Below are 16,886 nucleotides of genomic sequence, written 5' to 3' on the forward strand. Positions count from 1 at the left end.
GCTGCTTTTTTGGAGGTGTGACTTTTTAAGAGACATTGGTAGCTCTATTTGACAGATTTCCCTTTTAGTTCTCTTCTGAGTTTCACAGCTACAATAAAGAGACCAATTCAAACATATAGGTGAACTCCTGTCTGAATGGAGGAGGGCATCTTCCCACCTTCACCCCCTCCTTTCCCCTTTGCTCCGTTGGTTTCTGGGGAATCACTGAAGCTTCTCCTTGAAGCTCTGCCAGGGGCTTTGTGTATCTCCAGTCTCCTCTGCCCCTGCAGCCCTCTGTTTGCCCTCACACTGCACTGTAATAAAAGGCACCCACACTTTGATAAATGCCACACTTTCAAAAATTCTCAGTTTACCAAGACCTGAAGGTTTTTTTTTTAAAGTCATTGACTTCAGCACAAGCAGAGTTTGCTCTGTCCCACGGGCAGAGCTCCATGTTTGATACTGTGAGACACACAGAAACTTCCAAATGTCTTGGTTTCCTCTGCCCCTTTCCAAAGAGATTTTTTTTCATCTTTACACAGATGGTAGGGACCTCTATATCTGCTGCTTCTCTCACAGTGCTCAGCCAACATCTCCTTCATCTGCTGCACCAAGTGTAGGGAAGGAAAACATCCGGCACACTTGCTCCTGGGAAGATAATGGCTCATGCAGCAGTGTTTGCAGCCCACTAAAAATTCACTCCCCTGTGGTTTTCTGTATCCATGTCACAGATATGTGGCTCCTATCAGACATCTCAGGTGCTCTGTGTCTCTGGAGACAGGAGGGCAGTGGAGGTCTCAGAATCTCTGCTGGTCAGGATGACCCCAAGATGTGTTAGAAAGTCTCTTTTCCCAGCCCAGCAGCCAAAGAAGGAGTCAGGATTCTTCAGCTGTGGTTTTCAAGGTCGTTGATTTTCTCTTATCCAATACATTCTTTCCCTGGCCTGCTGAGGTCTGTTCAGCAAGTCAGTCCGAGGCACACTGAGTGCCCTCAGGGCAGTGGTGTCTTTTATAGTAAAAACTACGTCTCCATTATTTACAATGATTTCCCAATACCTATCATCTATGTTAGACAGTGTGTTCCTACCTTAAACCAATCCAAAAGTGCCAACATCACACAGAAGATGGAGGCTAGGAAGAAGGAGAAAGAAGGACAAAACATGCCCAAATTCCTCCATCTTGGGACCTCGAGTCCCTATTCTAAAAACCTCAAAATTCTACTTTTCACCCTGTGACAAACTAGCTATTATTCTACTTAAACTTTTGTGACTTGTTTGTGACTGCTTTTTCTCCAGTGCTTCCTTTGGAAAGCAAAACCCAAGCTGCTCTCCTCCCATGGTTACAAATCTCTCTGTGGTTCACAGCCTGCATTTATTCATGACTAGTTTATTCTCACTTGTTCTCATGCCAATGTTGTCCTTTAGCATCAATAGCTCTTCTCTAGTGTTTACCCCTCTGACGTTTTTATAAGCAGCAACACATCCCCTCTCAGCCTTTGCTTCCCTGCACTGAAACATGCCAGATCCTCTACAATCTCTCATGTGACAAATCTCCATTTTTCAGGACAGCTGCCCAAATATCCAAGGTTTCATCCCCAAATATCTCATTTACATTGGTTTATCTCACTTTAAAAATATGCTGGTTTTACTGCACTGGGGGCAGGTTCACATGGACGTGTCAGACTTTAGGAAAAATGTGTGCTTGATGGTGTGTGTGACACAAAGGGGGGTGATGCTGTGTGTGACACAAAGGGGGGGTGATGGTGTGTGTGTGACACAAAGGGGGTGATGGTGTGTGTGTGACACAAAGGGGGTGATGCTGTGTGTGACACAAAGGGGGGTGATGGTGTGTGTGACACAAAGGGGGTGATGCTGTGTGTGACACAAAGGGGGGTGATGCTGTGTGTGACACAAAGAAGTTGCTGTGTGTGTGGAGCGTGCCGTGGATGCGTGTGGAGGGACGCTGTCAGCGCGATTGTGCGCCCGAGACACCAAAAGGGATTATTCAGTGAGGAGGGGGCGCGGTAAGGAGGATTTTGAGGTGCATGACACTGAGAAGGATTAATCTCTGTGTAAAAAAGTGTGTGTGTGTGTAGAAGAGAGGGAGGATAAGCGGGTGGGCACACGTGGCACAGGGGGAGAGAATTAGCCCGGGCGTCTGTGAGCAGGGTGATAAGGAAGGGCTTCGTGTGAGAAAGGCACTGTAAAAACCTGGGATTTAGCTAATGGAAGGATTTGTGTGCGTTTGTATGTGTGCATGGGTGGGACGTGGAAAGGAGGATTTGGGAAGTGTGTGGCAGAAGGACTTGGCAATGCTGGAGGGGCTCCATGCAGGGGTGTGTGCTCCTGCAGCTGCAGCACCACGGGGTCACTCATGGCCATGCACCTGTGGGATGCGGTGTTGTGTGACCGGTGGGTAAGGATTTACAGAGGGAAGGCCTTGTAGCATTGCTCTGGCCTGTTACTTAGGCTAAGGACAAGGGAACTGTGGGAGAGTGACTCAGCTGGAATAGGGGTAGAGAGACCTGAGGGATGTGAGAGATGTGAGAGACGTGCTGAGTGACTGCCACGTGTCCACATCGTGGTGTTTGGTGGTTGCTCGGCTTGGGCTTGCTGTGCCTCAAAACTGTGTAAAATGGTAACTGGCTAACTGCTTTAAAAGGACAGGTTTTTGGCAGTAAAGAGCACTCCTCTGCACCTGCCTGGGGTCCTGTGTCGCTCATTGTTGCAGCTGTGTTGGGACATGTGGAGGGCTCCTGCACCACAGGGACAGGGTTGTGGAAAAAGCCCACCATGACCCATGGATGGGAAGGATTGTGGGGCACTGCTCATGCTGATAAGGAGCTGCTCCAGGGCAGGTGACAAAGCAGAGATGGAGCTGAAGCACAGGGAGAGACGTGGCTGTACCTGTTGGGGCAGGGAAAGGCGAGCACTTGGGGGACAGTGGGGAGAAGAGGGCTGATGGCTCAGACACACTGTGACACTGTGGCACATCCTTCTGTGAGCAGGACAGGACAGAGGCCACGTGCTGTGCTGAGCAGAGGTTCTCTGGGTGCAGAGCAAATACACACAGAAATAAGGGTGGGTTTCTCAGGAGATGGAGTTCTGGGAGTGGCTGAACATCCCACTGCAGTGGAGCGCGAACCTGGCAATATTTCCTCTGACCCCACACTCTCCACCTCTCACCTCAGATTCACCCCTGCTGCTCTGGCTCACTGTCCTTGCAGCTTCTCTTCGAGGGGGAAAGAACACTGCCAGCTCTTGTAGAGCAATTTATGATCCAGAGCAGTTGAGGGTTAATTGCGTCCCAGAATTTATCTTTTAATGTTCTGCCTTAACAGTAAAACTTTTTCCCTGTTTTGTTTTTCCCTGGGAAAATCAGGCTGTTTTGTCAAAACCAGCAACTTCCTGCTTTTGATCAAGCCTCAGTTTTCATTTGAAGGGGAAAAGAAGGTGATGAGAAATTTCAGCTAGCTTTGTTGCCTGTCTTTACTGGATCTGTTCCATTGGCATTAGTTTTGTCTCAGAGATGCTAAAAGTAAAGCCTACCAAAGCTTTTACGGTAAAATGAACTGAAATAACTGGGGTGTCTTGGGTAACTTTTCTTCAAACAAATTGATTCTTTGCTTGTCCAATGGACCATTTGAATGTTTGCTTTCTGTGTAATGAAAGATCATCAAAAGCCTGGCCAGGTTGCTTTGCAGCTTTCAAGAATGTATTTTTTTTTAAAGGGAGAAGGCTAAAAACAGAGTAGCTACAATTTGAGATTCCCCTAGGTGTTAGGTGCTGAACAAATATAAGATCTCACGCCTAGAAAATAAAGTGGGAGGCTTCCAACCAGAAATGAAGAGTCTGTATAAGCACTGAAGAAAATTTCATTTAGAAGCATGCTCCTAAAATATAGATTGTCCATAAAATTGGGTCTTTTTCTTAAAGATGTTCTGTCTTGCAACAAATGGTATGCCAGTGCGATGCAGGAATAGGACAAGTTTTGTGGCAAAGGTGGCCAACTGCTCCTCCTACGTTTTCATTTAACTGAGACCCACAGTCCATGTTGTACCCACCTGGCAGAGTCAGTGGGAAAAATAACTTCCCTTTGCTCCACTGAGGAGTGGAGATGGGATAAACTTGAACTGAGCTGCTGGTCCAGACCATCCCTGCCCCACAGGGAGAGATTTTCTTGGCCCAGAAACCAATGCCTGGCAGAAACTCAAAAGCCACCAACTGGGCACCCAGCGCCGTGCTGAAAGTCAAGCCATTAGATAAGCCTTTTGCTTTTTAAAAGCTAATAAACCATGAAATCACACAGAGAGAGCCAAACAAAAGGCGTTGGAGGGGGCATGGCTTTGTTCTGGGAAGGTCTCCAGCCTCTCAGGCCAGAGGTCGTGTTGTCCTTCTTCCCTCCAGGCCAGCGTGAATCAGCGGGGGCTGAGGCTGAGCTGTGAGAGGAATTGCAATGGTTTTAGTGCTAAAGCCAGTACATGAGTTCTGCTGCAAAGTGCCCACTCAACAGCTGGCCACCAAATCCCCAGATTTTGGAGTGAGATGCCAAGTGTGCGTGCTCAGGCAGGAGCATCACAGCATTGCAGAGCTGCCCTGTTCTGCTGTCAGCACGTTCCCTCCTCCCAAGGGATGGGTGAGAGAACAGGGACAGGGAGTGCCCTGTGCAGCAGGCACCACCCACTGGGGAAGGGCTTTTCACTGGTGAAATGTGAGCATCCTACTGGAAAAGCCCTGCAATGGGCCTGCTCTTCATTGACTGACAAAGAGGTGTCCATGTGCGGGCACTTAGGGGCCACCCCAAAAAGGTTCTGTGTCTTTGCACAGGTGACTGCCTCAGTCTGTCCAGCTGTGAAATGTGGTTAAAAGCATTAATGGAGGACAGAGTGACAGGTTTCAGGCAGTGAGGTTTGGAAAAACCCATCTTAGACAAACTTGTTGTCATTAAAGAGGTGAAAATGTTCCTTTTTCCATTCAGAGAGAGGAAAAACAGTGACCCAGGTGTTGATGACCATTTTCCTCCCCCACCTGCCAGAAAAAGATTCACCCTTGAATCCCTGAATGCACCTGCACTCAGCCCCCCTTCACACTCTCTTTCATCCTTGTTTTTCCTCTTTCAAAGCTCCAATTGATTTTGAAATTTAAATGGTTGTTCTCCCATCAATGAACCTCAAGCCTGCATCTCCTTTCCCCTGTTCCTCTCTCCCATCCAGCTTTCACAACTCCCCAGGTTTCTGTTATTTCCCATCCATTTCCTTTGAAGGATTTTTCCAATAAGGACGTCAAGAAAAGTATCTCAAGGGTCTTTTATCACAAATTCCTTTTGGTTTCATTCTGAGGAGGACCTGGTGACCTGTGCTCAAGCAGACATGAAGCAAACACACTTTGCAAGCCAGTCACAGCTGAGTGCACCCACAAATCAGGTCCTGTATCCCTGCAGCCTCCTGCAGGAAACATGATGTGCTTCCCACCTGACAAAGTAGACCATAGTTAGACCCAGTGTAATTCTGTTGGTCTCGATGTAGTTACCAGGGAAACTATAATGTAGACAACTTTCCTACACGCAATAAAATTTTTCTTTGCTGTCTTGCTTATACTGCACAGACTAATATTTCCAACTAGGCAGAAAGCTGATGATTTTCTCAACTCTCTTTACATGAGGTGTTCAAGAAAGAAGTTTGCAGGAGGATGCAAGGGGATTATAGCCATGGATTTACAGCTGCACCATCAGGGTGGTGCAAGGTGCACATGGACAGGGTGCACATTCTGTCAACCAAACCTGCACATGAGCCCAGTTCTTCCGTTGCTCCTCAGACAATGGCAGAAAAGCATCTTTCCTCAGGAATGCACTGGTAAAATTGTCACAGGGGAAAAGCTTTTAGTGTATATATAAAACTAGCAAAAGCCTAATTTTCAGTCGTTGCAGGCACCATGTGTCTTCCTTACACACCCAAATCACCTGAAGATCATCCCAACATCTCTTCTTTAGAGGGACACAGAAGTCAACTCAGTGATTCAAGTGTGTTTTGGAAATGCCACCGAGGCTCTCGGCTGACATTGCTCTGCTGTCAGTGCAGAGGAATGATCCCAACAATCTCTTTGGAAACACCTCTGCAGATGTTCACTGCCATGTTAAATACGGGCAGCCAGAAAGAATTGCTCTCACAGGGAAAGGAATCTTTACTCCAGCAGGAGGCTCAGGAGCTGGAAGTGAAGGCTACACTGCACATTCCTCCCTGCCACATTCAGCACTGAAAGTGGGTTGCAGTACAGAGAGAAGAAAATCACAGCCCTCACAGGTTAGCTAGGACAGTCCCAGAGGTGTAAAATCACAGGTTTTATATTGCACCTCAGGCTTCCTGTGAACACCAAGAGAAAAAAAACTGTCCCAGGGATGTTTCTTCTTGCCTGTTCTTCCACACAAAGTTTTTATTTGGGTTCTTCCCACCAGTGGCAGCAGCCTCTGCCCTGCCAACCTTCTCTTGTAGCTGGAAGTTCCACCTGCCTTTCTCCCAGAGGCTTCTGGAATAAATGGTGCCTTAATTATGTTAATTATACCTTTAGCTATGTGTTCACTTTAGCTCTGCAGTCAGAGTCCAGTTCATGGTGTTGTTTCCCAGTTTTCCTTGTGGGAAGCAAGTCCTGAAGTGTGAAGCTTTCCATGGCTCAGCTGTCTTGCACAGCATTTGTTAAATCCAAGGAATGTTTCCACTCCTTGAAAAGCTGGTGCTCCTGGTGCCTCTCTGTGCAAGTCCTGCCTGTCCCTGGCTGGCAAGTGATCCTGGTTTCATGAACAAATGGGTTTCATCAGAGGCATTTCTCTGTAATGTCAACAGAAGTGCTGAGCAACACCTGGTGCAAGAGTCTCTGATGCTTGTGAGAAGTGGTACAAATTAGCATCCCCCAGCCTGCTGCTGCTTTTCTCTCTAAATAATATTTTACAGGTAAAGTTTCTGCTGAGAAGCAGTGGGGTTTTCTCACTAGCTGCCTAAATCCTGTCATCAGCTTTGGTTTGCACTGAGTGACTGCTTGAGGCAGAACCTGCATCTGTGAGTGCAGTGTCACTGCTCTGCAATGATGAACAACCCCCAGGTTTGCAGCAGCTCCCCTTCCTGCGCTCTGCTTGGCCTCCCTGCAATTTGCATTTATGCAGAGTGTTTTACATGATCTCTCTTGCTCTCTGCAGCTCACTAGAGTGTCTCTTTCTCCAGCAGCCTAAAAATTCTCCCAGAATAGAAATCAGTAGGGAAGGTGTTTGCTTGTAAGTAGGCACGTCAGGAAGGGATATCAGTGTTTTCCTAATGTTAAGGATGCTCTAATATTCTTCTCCCTAAGCCACACATCCCATTTTCCAGGCTATTTTCTCAGTCCTACAGCAGGATAACTGAGGGGCTCCTAGTGCCTTCACTGGCCTCCGTGTAGGGTTGATGATTTTTTATCTTTCATTAGCACAAATCTTTACTGTGACATATCAAGCTCTGTAAGTAAAACATCCAGCTGAAAAGCCTTTCCCAAAGTTTTGCTTTGTACTTGATACCCCCTGTCACTGACATTAAAGGGATTTGGTTGCCCAGAGGTCTTTGAGGCAAAAGATGTGTATCTATGGTCACTTTATATAGCTGGTGATGGGCTTTGCAGCTTCTCCCACATCTTGGTCCTTTGCTCAGTCCTGTGAGCTTGCTATGGGAGATGATTTTTGTGGATCCTATTGCAGGTTCAGGAAGCCTGTAGCTGTAAATGTCCCCTCTGTCATGCTGGTAAAATGGCACAAATTTCACCTAAGATTTTTTGGAAAAAAACCTCAAATTCCACTTTATTTGTGCTGAAGGTCTTGCTGGGTAGCCAGGCTGATACTTGTTATTTTGTGTCACATTCCCTGTGGGCTCCACATTTACCCACAGGTCTGTGGGAGCAGTGGGGCAGGGAAGTGTTCTCCCAGTTCCTGCATCCCCACCATTCACATCACTCAGAGGGACGGATGTCTTCACCTCCCACGAGGGGGAACTGGCCTCTAGAGCTGCTTGCAGCCCTGGTTTAAGCATCTCCCCTCTGCAGAAGCTCCATCTGGGCACCCTGACTGGATGCACTTCATGTAAACTGTTTGTTCCACCACCCACGGCGAGCAACTCACACAGAAGTTCCACCAGAGACCATAAAACTGCAAACCATAGGTCCAGATCTCACCATCTGTCACACTTCTGCCTCCCTGCTCCCCAGACAACACAGTCTCCCACTGAGTTTAAAAGATCTCAAGCTTCAACTTGTTTGTTTGGGATTTTCCACCAAACCTGGTGCTCTGAGCACTGCAGAAATCAAAATGTTGTAACTCTTATCATTTATTGTCCTCGCAGTGCAGACAGGATTAAAGCTGTTCTAATGAGAGGGAAGAAATGGTAATATTCCCCCTGACATTAAGTAGCTCTGAACAAAGCTATGAGCACAATGGAACGGAACATTAATGTGAAAAGGGAAAATAAAAACCCTACAAGATATTACTGTAGCAAAGAGCCACCAGGGGAGGCACTTAAGGCCACAAAACCCAGCACTCTCAGATGTCAAAGGATCTTGTCATTCTGCACCAAACTCAGCCCTTGCTGAGATGTTAAATAGGTTTCAAAACCATTGGTGCTTTCACAGACCTCAGGTGAGCACAATGTGCAACTAGGTAGCACAAAAGGTTTATGTTCTAGGGCTTAATCCTTGTGTGCTGAGTAGTTTGTTGGGTTTGTGCCTGTCTCTCCTCTTCCCAGAAAAACAAAGGCTCCAGTGACTGCAGGAGGGGTGTCACTTTTGGGGCAGTGATAGCACATGTAGGTTTTGGAGCATCTGCTTTGTTAACTCAGCAGACACCTGTGATGTAGCCCTGAAAGTGGATAGAAAATGTGAAGGTTTATAAATAATGTGCCAGCTAATGGGTTTAGGTACCTCTTGCCACTTCAAGCCCCCAAGGACATGATGCTCTGTCCTGTGTGAGAGGTTCTCTTTGAGGGGTCCTTGTCTTTGGTAAATGTAAAGTTCTGCTGACAGTTTCAAGACAGACCCTTACAAAATCTCCACCAGAACCTCAGGCTTGCACTGAAGTCTGAGGCTTTAATGTCTATGAACCAATATAATGTATTAGGGAAAGAAAAGAAGCTATTGAAGACAAAATGTACTTCATCTGCAGCAAGACCTTCTCTATGTGACATTTGCTTTCTGCCACTGCTTATCTTCCCCTCTCCCACTCCTCACTCCCCTCTTTCTCCTGTTTTAATAATTCAGCACTTACAGCCCAGAATTAAATGCTGTGGTGAGCTGAGAGGTGTGCTGTATACTCTATTAAGATGCTGGTGCTCTGTTCTTTCCCTCTGTTGTTGTTCATGTTTCCCAGAAGAATCCATACCACGATCCTCTACTTAGTTTCCCTTGTACTAGAAACTGTACAGCACTTCAGAAGGACCAATATAATACAAAAGGCCATCTAATAAAAAAGCAGAAGGAAAATTGGTTGAACCCTCATTCCTCATCTCCTTTTACAATGTCGCTGTCGCTTTTCCATTTGTAGTAATCTTGCTTTAATATTTATGTCTCTGCTTCAGACACAGAGAGTTCAATGAGGACAAATTATGAGCTCTCAATTTCATTGTGGAAGGTTAGGTGAGAGCAGGGATCTCTGGTCTTCCTGAGTCCATGGGTCCCATGTGAACATCCATCTGCAGCTGGGGGCCCTACAGGGATCACTCCTTCCCTCTAGAGTGGCTGCAGGGGAGCTCGAGGTGAGGGTTGTGGGGTAAGAGGGTTCAGGAGCTTTTGCAGAGCTCCTGCTGCTCCAAGGGAGCCCAGCACAGCAGCATTTTCTGCTGGGCTCTTTCTGGACACAGCAAAAAGCCAGACTGCCCAGCAGACCTGATGACAGTGTCAGACAGTTCTGGCACATCTTTAAGGTCCCTTCCAAGCCACACCATTCAATGGTTCTAGGATTTTCAAAGACAAAATGTCCTGCAAAAGGGTCTCAGAAGTCTGTATCCCAAATGGGTTTGTTACCTGTCCCCCAGAAAGGAGCCAGACTGACATGGAGGAAAACACTCCCATTTAAACAATGAGACAAGGTGGAAAGGTCAGATTTTTTATTAGAGCTGAAAAATGCAGAGTTTTTTCCAGGCACCTGAGCCCTTTTGCACATCTTTTCTGGTTTTAAGTTATGAAAGCAAGGGGTGCAGTGGAAAAGCTGTGGCTCAAGTATGGGACACTGGAGAGGTGGAGGCAGTGGACAACAAGAGCCTTGCACAGCTTGAGAGCATGGCACCAGTGCTTCCAGCTCAGAAAGGGGCCTTATTCTGAATGAGCACAGTGCAAAAGTCAGCCTCTGACCAAAGGGACTGGGACAGATGGGCTCAGAGAAAGCAGTTGCCTCACAAGGAAAGGGCCAAACCATGATTAGCAACAAACCTGACACGGAGATGGCAATGGACCCCTTTTCCTTACACATAATCTGATCTCTTAACCACAGGATCCTCATTAGCCAAACTGTCCCTATTAGAATAATAATCTAATTCTACCCACAGAAGAAATGAGACCCTCTTAAGGATGCTTCTGATCTCACTGTCTTCTGCATAGGGATTTGTATCTAATTCCTATTAAAAGTGATCAGAAGTAGTTTGTGCTGACTGTAAACCCCTCAATATATTTAATTCTTGGTTATATGTGACTCAACCCCAAAGTTGCTAAAGCACTTTTAAAAACAAATAAGCAAGCAAGTAGAATCTTGACACAAATATCATCATTTCCCTTCTTTCCTTATTTCACCAAGTTCAGTGACCTCATTAAAACCTTTGATATTTGATTTTTGTCTTCTGTTTTGTAATCACACTGGATAAGAACTGCATTCAAAGACTCTAGTAGAAAAATAAAAAGAGGTTTTGAGATGTGAAGTACACAAGTGGAAGAGCAAGGACGTTCAACTGGCTCCTCAGAGAGATTAAAGTCAACTCCCCATGACTGTATCTTCCACCACCATGATTTTAATTCAAAAGTTCACTTAAATAAATGAGAGTCCATATTGTGAATTTTTGGTGACCAAACCACCATGCTATTTCTGTTTCCTAAAACTCAGTGGCATGTGAGAAAAAACCCCAAATCCAATTTGATCTCAAAGGAAATTTATCATTTGTCAGCCAGGCAAACTAAGACTTATTTGTTGTGCTGGCAAACTTCACTGAAAAAATTGGAACTATCAGCATTTGCATTTATAACCAGCTCTTCAGTCAGAGATTATTGTTAAAATATGAGGGAAGGAAAGCAGATCTTTATGTAAAAACGAACACTATTTTCCAGCTTCCAGGATCATTAGAGCAGCAGTGCAGGGAAATGATGGAAGGGAGCACTGTTCTGTACCTTTTGTATATCTGAAACAAAAACATGGATTTCTTGTGATAGCACATCAGCCTGATTTGCAGTTGATCAAATATGTGGGACATATCTGCTGTCAGCTAAACACACGAGTGGAACAATGGGGGAGTGTAGAATCTGTTTGGCTTTCCCCTGCTGCAGAAATCTGTGGGAACATGCTGTCGTTGGGATGTGCTCTGGCACCTACGCCACAGAGGAGAGCTGTGAGGACAAACATTGGGGAGGAAAGCTGAGCTGAGCCTAATTGCAGCAGACACCAGAGCTCTTTCCCTGGAACCCCACCAGCTTTGCCAACCTGATGTCAGGTTCTCCATCTCAGTGTAGGGTCGCCTCCAGGCAGGGCACGCTGAGAATTAATTATGCATGCAAATCCTCCCTCCTCTTTCCCACATGTGCACAAGCACACTGCAAGTGAGCAAAGGGAAGCATGTGGGAGCTGCTTCTTGACACCACTGTTGTCAGTGAGTGTGTTCTGCTGCGAGTGAGGGTGTTGGTTCTGTGTCCCAGGAGGTTTGGGCACATGGAGATGGTATTGGGGCTGCAGGCATTGCAGGGCTCATCTTTAATAGCTTGCAGGGGATAACTGACATAACTGACATCACTGTTTTATTACCCTCAAAGTCTGGCCACACTTACCTTGCAATTTCTAAAAGGCACTTTTTCATTTTGGTGTGTGCTGGGTTGACTGGTTTCAAAGATTTCTTCTTACTTTGGAATCTACATTTTCTCTAATTTTTTTTTTTGTTTGGGCTATGGGGAATCATTTGGTCACACGTGCAGCTCAGCATTGTAGGAATAGCTTTCCTGGAGAAGATGCAGTGTCCTCCCTCCTAGATGCCATGATCTCCAGGGTCAGGAAGGTCTCTGAGATCTGGCAGGGACCATCTGGGCTGCATGCTCCCTTTTGCAAGTGAGAACATGAGTCATTTGTGAGGAACATCTGGGGATATTTCATTTAATCAGGTTTTTTACCGCTCTTGTGGCTTTGGGTATTAGCACTGTCTCTGCTACTTCTGTTCTCTGACAGAGGCACATGCAGCAGCTGAATCTCCTAAGAGTCAACTGAGCCATATTATTGGCTCCCTCCAGGGGTAGCTGGGTGAAACTTAATAGTCCATGAGATAAAACAAGTCAGTAGAAATGATCTAATGTCCCTTTCTAGTCTTAAACTCAGTGAAATGGTGAAAATTCTGCTTCTAAAGGAGATGGCAGATGAGCAGTTGCCAGGATCTCCTACCAGGCTTCCTCCCCAGCTGTGTCCCTGGAGAGCAGTTCCCTTTTTGCAGTCTTGTTTGCAGATTCTCAGCAGAATGCACAGTTTTCACTGCTGGAGACCAAATCCTCATTTCCATCCTTCTGTGCAGCCCATTTGCCCTTCCTCCCGCCTCAAATCCTAAGACTATTTCAGCCCCTCTTTGTGGTGATGGTTTCTGAGAGAAACTTTTGGGGTTATCTTCTTTCACCAAAACCTGAAAGAGATCTCTGTTTTATCTGACATCTGCCTTTCACCCTCAACAACGTGGATCACGTCAAACACCCACTTTTAAAACACCTCTGACTCTCCCAATGCAGAAATCAATCTTGTTCATCTACTCTCTCTGGTTAAGAGCTGCAGCCAAAAAAAAAATTCTACCATGAATTTTTACAGACTCAAAACATCTCTTTTGCTTTCCTCTCCCACAGAGAAAATGTGCAATTTAAAGTTGTGAGTGTTGATGTATTTACTGATGTATTTTTCTCTTTCTCGGAAGCATCTGCAAAGGTGGCCAGAGCTGCCTCTCTCCAGCTCCCAAATAAGTGTCCTCTCCTGTGTGTGCTTTCAGTAAAATCAATGTTTCTCTCTGATGTACATTCTTTACCTCGAATATTTCCATATGAAAAGAGAGCTTTGGAGAAACACTGCAAGGACTAGAAATCCCGGAGTCTGTGGATTCCAAGAGTGAATCACAGATGCCTTTTTCCTCATCTGAATTCAAGGACACATCAGCTCCCTGATGGCTACCATTCCACAGGGAGAGAGGGGCAGTGTCCCCTGCTTGTTCTACCACATCAGTAGCTTTTGAGTAATTAACAATGTATTTTGACTTTTGCTGCAAGTTAGAAAAGTTTTTAGATCAGTCAGATGAGCTCTGGCCTCACCTGGCTGCCACAGGCACTCTGCAGAGAGCAGCTGGTTGTCACTGGATTGTCTCTTCAGCATAACCAGGTGACAATCTTGTTAATGCCTCTGCTTTTATCTAATTTTCCTTGATGAACAGCACTGGAGATCTCAGGGAGAAATCCTGTGCCTGGAGAAGGAGGGATATGGAGTGTCCCTGGGGCCTGGTGCAGCACACACTGGGAATGCCTCAGCCACAAATCCCAAACAAGAAATCCCAATTAAACAAGACTGATCAGGGAGAACACAGCAGTAGGTTATCAATCATTATGGGCTATATTTTCCAAGGGCTGCTTTAGAGGGAAACTCTTCTGTAATAAATTACAAATTCAGTGTAGGATCTGAGCTCAGGTACAGCCCAGAACTGACATTCTCTGTCCTTTCCCACCCTGCAGCCCAGAGGCCACAAACAGCACATGCAACCAGCCACAGATGTCTGCATTTGCATCCAAGCAAACCCTCCTCACTCGTGCTCACATCCTGGGATAGGCAAACATTTACGCTGCTGGATTTCACCCAGATTCCTGCCTGCAGGAAGGAGCTAGAGGTGGAACTGTCCAAATTCAGCTGCTGGAGCTGCTCTCCAGGCTGAGTGCAGCTCTCCTCTGCAGGAAAAGCTGGGCTGGGGCCAGCTGCTCACAGATAGCCAGCACAGGGCTTGGAAAGGGTGATGCTATTTCCAGCCAATTGACCAGAAGAGCTCAACTTCTTGGACCTTGCATTCCAGCACAATCCTCATCCCTTTTATGTCTCTCAATCTTTTTAGAAATCCATCAGTGAGAGGCTAGTGACTGCTCATCACTACAAAAACAAAGAGAACTTAAAATATTTGCTTCCTCCACTTAAGGTTTACAATTCTTAGTGGATTATTAGGAACTTGCAGAGCAATCAAATGAACACAGAATAATTAATAAATTTGCTTCATAAAATGATTAAAGGAAATGTAAGGAGTTCCAGCAATCTCTTAGTGTATTAAATAGCAAGCAAGTAATTTCTTTTTAGCTTTGCTGTGTAAATTCATTTGGAGCATCTGTAATTTAAAATAGCCCTGAGATTTACATAATTTTGCAGCCACTGCTTTTACATTATGCCATGTTCAGTCCTAGAAAGGTGGCTGCAGCTCTCACTCTTCATTCTTCCAGATTAACTGACACAAGAGTTTCTTTGTTTTTCTTTGGGAGATAACTCTTGGTAAGCATTTTTTTTTCAAATTATCTGCCTTGTCCATGGCCTCTCTTATCCTGCAAATACAAAGCAAGTGAGGGTTCTTTCCAAACTTACTAATGATAACGAGTGTTCACTTTCCCAGTTGTCTTTGGTACAATCTGTTTCAAATGCTGGCACTGATGATGTCTCAGAACAGTGTAGGAGGGAAGCCTGAGCGTGACTGAGCCACAAAGTTAAAGAAAAAAAAATAAATTTTAAAAGGATAGATTCCTTTTGAATAGAAAAGAAATCCAAGGAAGCCATGCCTTGCCTAAAACAAAACAAACCAAGGCAGCTAAGTTTATTGTCTGGACTATTAATTGTACTGGATTGTTCAGCTGTCCTGAAAATGTCTCTTTAATCATTCAGTGAGGCTGAAGCCTGGGTCTCTGGAGATCACGTTCTGATCTCTCACATATGGTATCTCACACCCTTCATTAGACCCACTGCTCCAGCCACATGGAAAAGATGCTCAGACTATTTCCATCTGTATCTGCTGCTTTTCTTCCTGGATGTGTCAGTCTCATGATGAGGGCAGTGACTCCAGCTGATACAGACACAATTGCTGATTGCAAAGAGAGGCACTGCTGTGAACATAAAGAGAAGAGGGGGTTATTTCCGTCTCAGTTTGGGCTTTCTGAGGCGTCCCTGCCCTGCAGAACAGAAAATTCCCTTGTGGGAGGAAAATGCTGAGATCACAGGTGCTAATCAGTGAAAAGAGGATGAGCAACCCTGCGAACAAACTGCGGGACTGGGATGCCCAAAAACTGGGCTCAGATCCAAGACAAAGGAAAAAATTTCTTCAGTCTTATGAGATTCCATTCTCAGCTCTCAGCAGCCCCACGAAGCCTGGCTGCTTTGTTTCAGGGGTGAGATGGGAGCAGGGACTGCTCTGCACAGTGGGAAGTAGGATTTCTTGCTCTTCCCTCTGAATGTTTGGTGCTGGCAGTAGCAAAGTGAGGAACATGACAATGGCTCAAAGCCAGCCAGAATTGACTTTGGGTCCCTGCCAGAGGGACAGAGCTTTCATGGAGCCAGCTAAGGGTGCAAGAAGCTTGTTTTTAGGAGGCTGTCTGCAGCCACACATGCAGAAGGTTGGGTACTGGCAGTTAGCAGCAGAAATCAGGGGATTCCCAAGCAGTGCAGAGCACTTGCCAGGGGACCCCAGAATGTCACATCCAACTCCTCAGCCTGCACTGGCGTTGGGAGAGCGGGCGAGTGATGTGTGAAGTGTCGAGTCACTATAAATGTCACAGCCAAAGGTCTTCAGAGTCAGAGTGACAAGAGGAGGAAACACTGGTGCCAAGAGTTCTGACACAGGAAAAGTGCTGTCACTGCCACCACCTCCAGCTTGGAGATTTATTGATGGTAACTTGGGATGTGCCATAAACAGGGGTGATATTGAGTGAGTCTGACTGTCTCAGGGGCTAAGTTTTACAACACAACGTGTGAACTCTCTCTGTCTCGCTCAGATCCTCAGGCATTTTCCCAGCAGCTCCCACGATCTCATTAAGTGCTCTGCAGAGAAGGGCTCTAACCCAAGGGAGCCCTTCCTGCACAGCACAAGGGCTGAGACAGACAGACAGACAGACAGACAGACACCTGCCAGGGAACCCAGCAAGCCCTCCTGGGGGAGACCTCCCAGGACACTGCTGGTACCTCACTGGGCTCACAGCCCTGTCTCCATGGCTTTGTGAGGAAACCAGAAACTGCCAAAGTTGTGTTCCCAAGTACCAACACACTCCCAGTGTCAGAGGCTCTGACTCAGAGCCAGCAGCTCATGCCCCAGGACAGATCCCCCTGGAGCTGTGCTGTGCCTGTGTTGAACCTTGGTGAACCTTTGCTGAGATGCCCTCTGAGCGTGGTTTCCTCAGCTGCTGAGGTCAAACCCATGGTTTCCCTCTAGAGTTATTGGCCACAAAGGGCTGTGCTGCTGTGTAAAGGCTTTCCTTCTGCTCCCTGAATGCATCCAGGGCTGCAGCAGCCTCTTTCTGCTGAAGGGTTCCCATGTTCAGATAACTCATTTTACTCCAGAAGTGGCAAAACTTTCAGCAGAGACCTGGGGACACTGATTCTATTCTTTTGAGTAATTTCTTCCTATCAAAAGTAAAGCAGGTCTGTGGAGATCAAGAGCAGGGCACTCCATGGCCACAAGCC

At 46.2% G+C, this 16,886-nt stretch overlaps 1 protein-coding gene across 3 annotated transcripts in view; it reads left to right on the forward strand.

The window, feature by feature from the left end:
* GRIA1 (glutamate ionotropic receptor AMPA type subunit 1) overlaps positions 1–16,886 on the forward strand; it is a 121,343-nt gene that overhangs the window by 38,142 nt on the left and 66,315 nt on the right. The window lies entirely within an intron of this gene.

This window comes from Molothrus ater, chromosome 15 (assembly GCF_012460135.2).
Source record: "Molothrus ater isolate BHLD 08-10-18 breed brown headed cowbird chromosome 15, BPBGC_Mater_1.1, whole genome shotgun sequence".
Lineage (NCBI taxonomy): Eukaryota > Metazoa > Chordata > Aves > Passeriformes > Icteridae > Molothrus > Molothrus ater.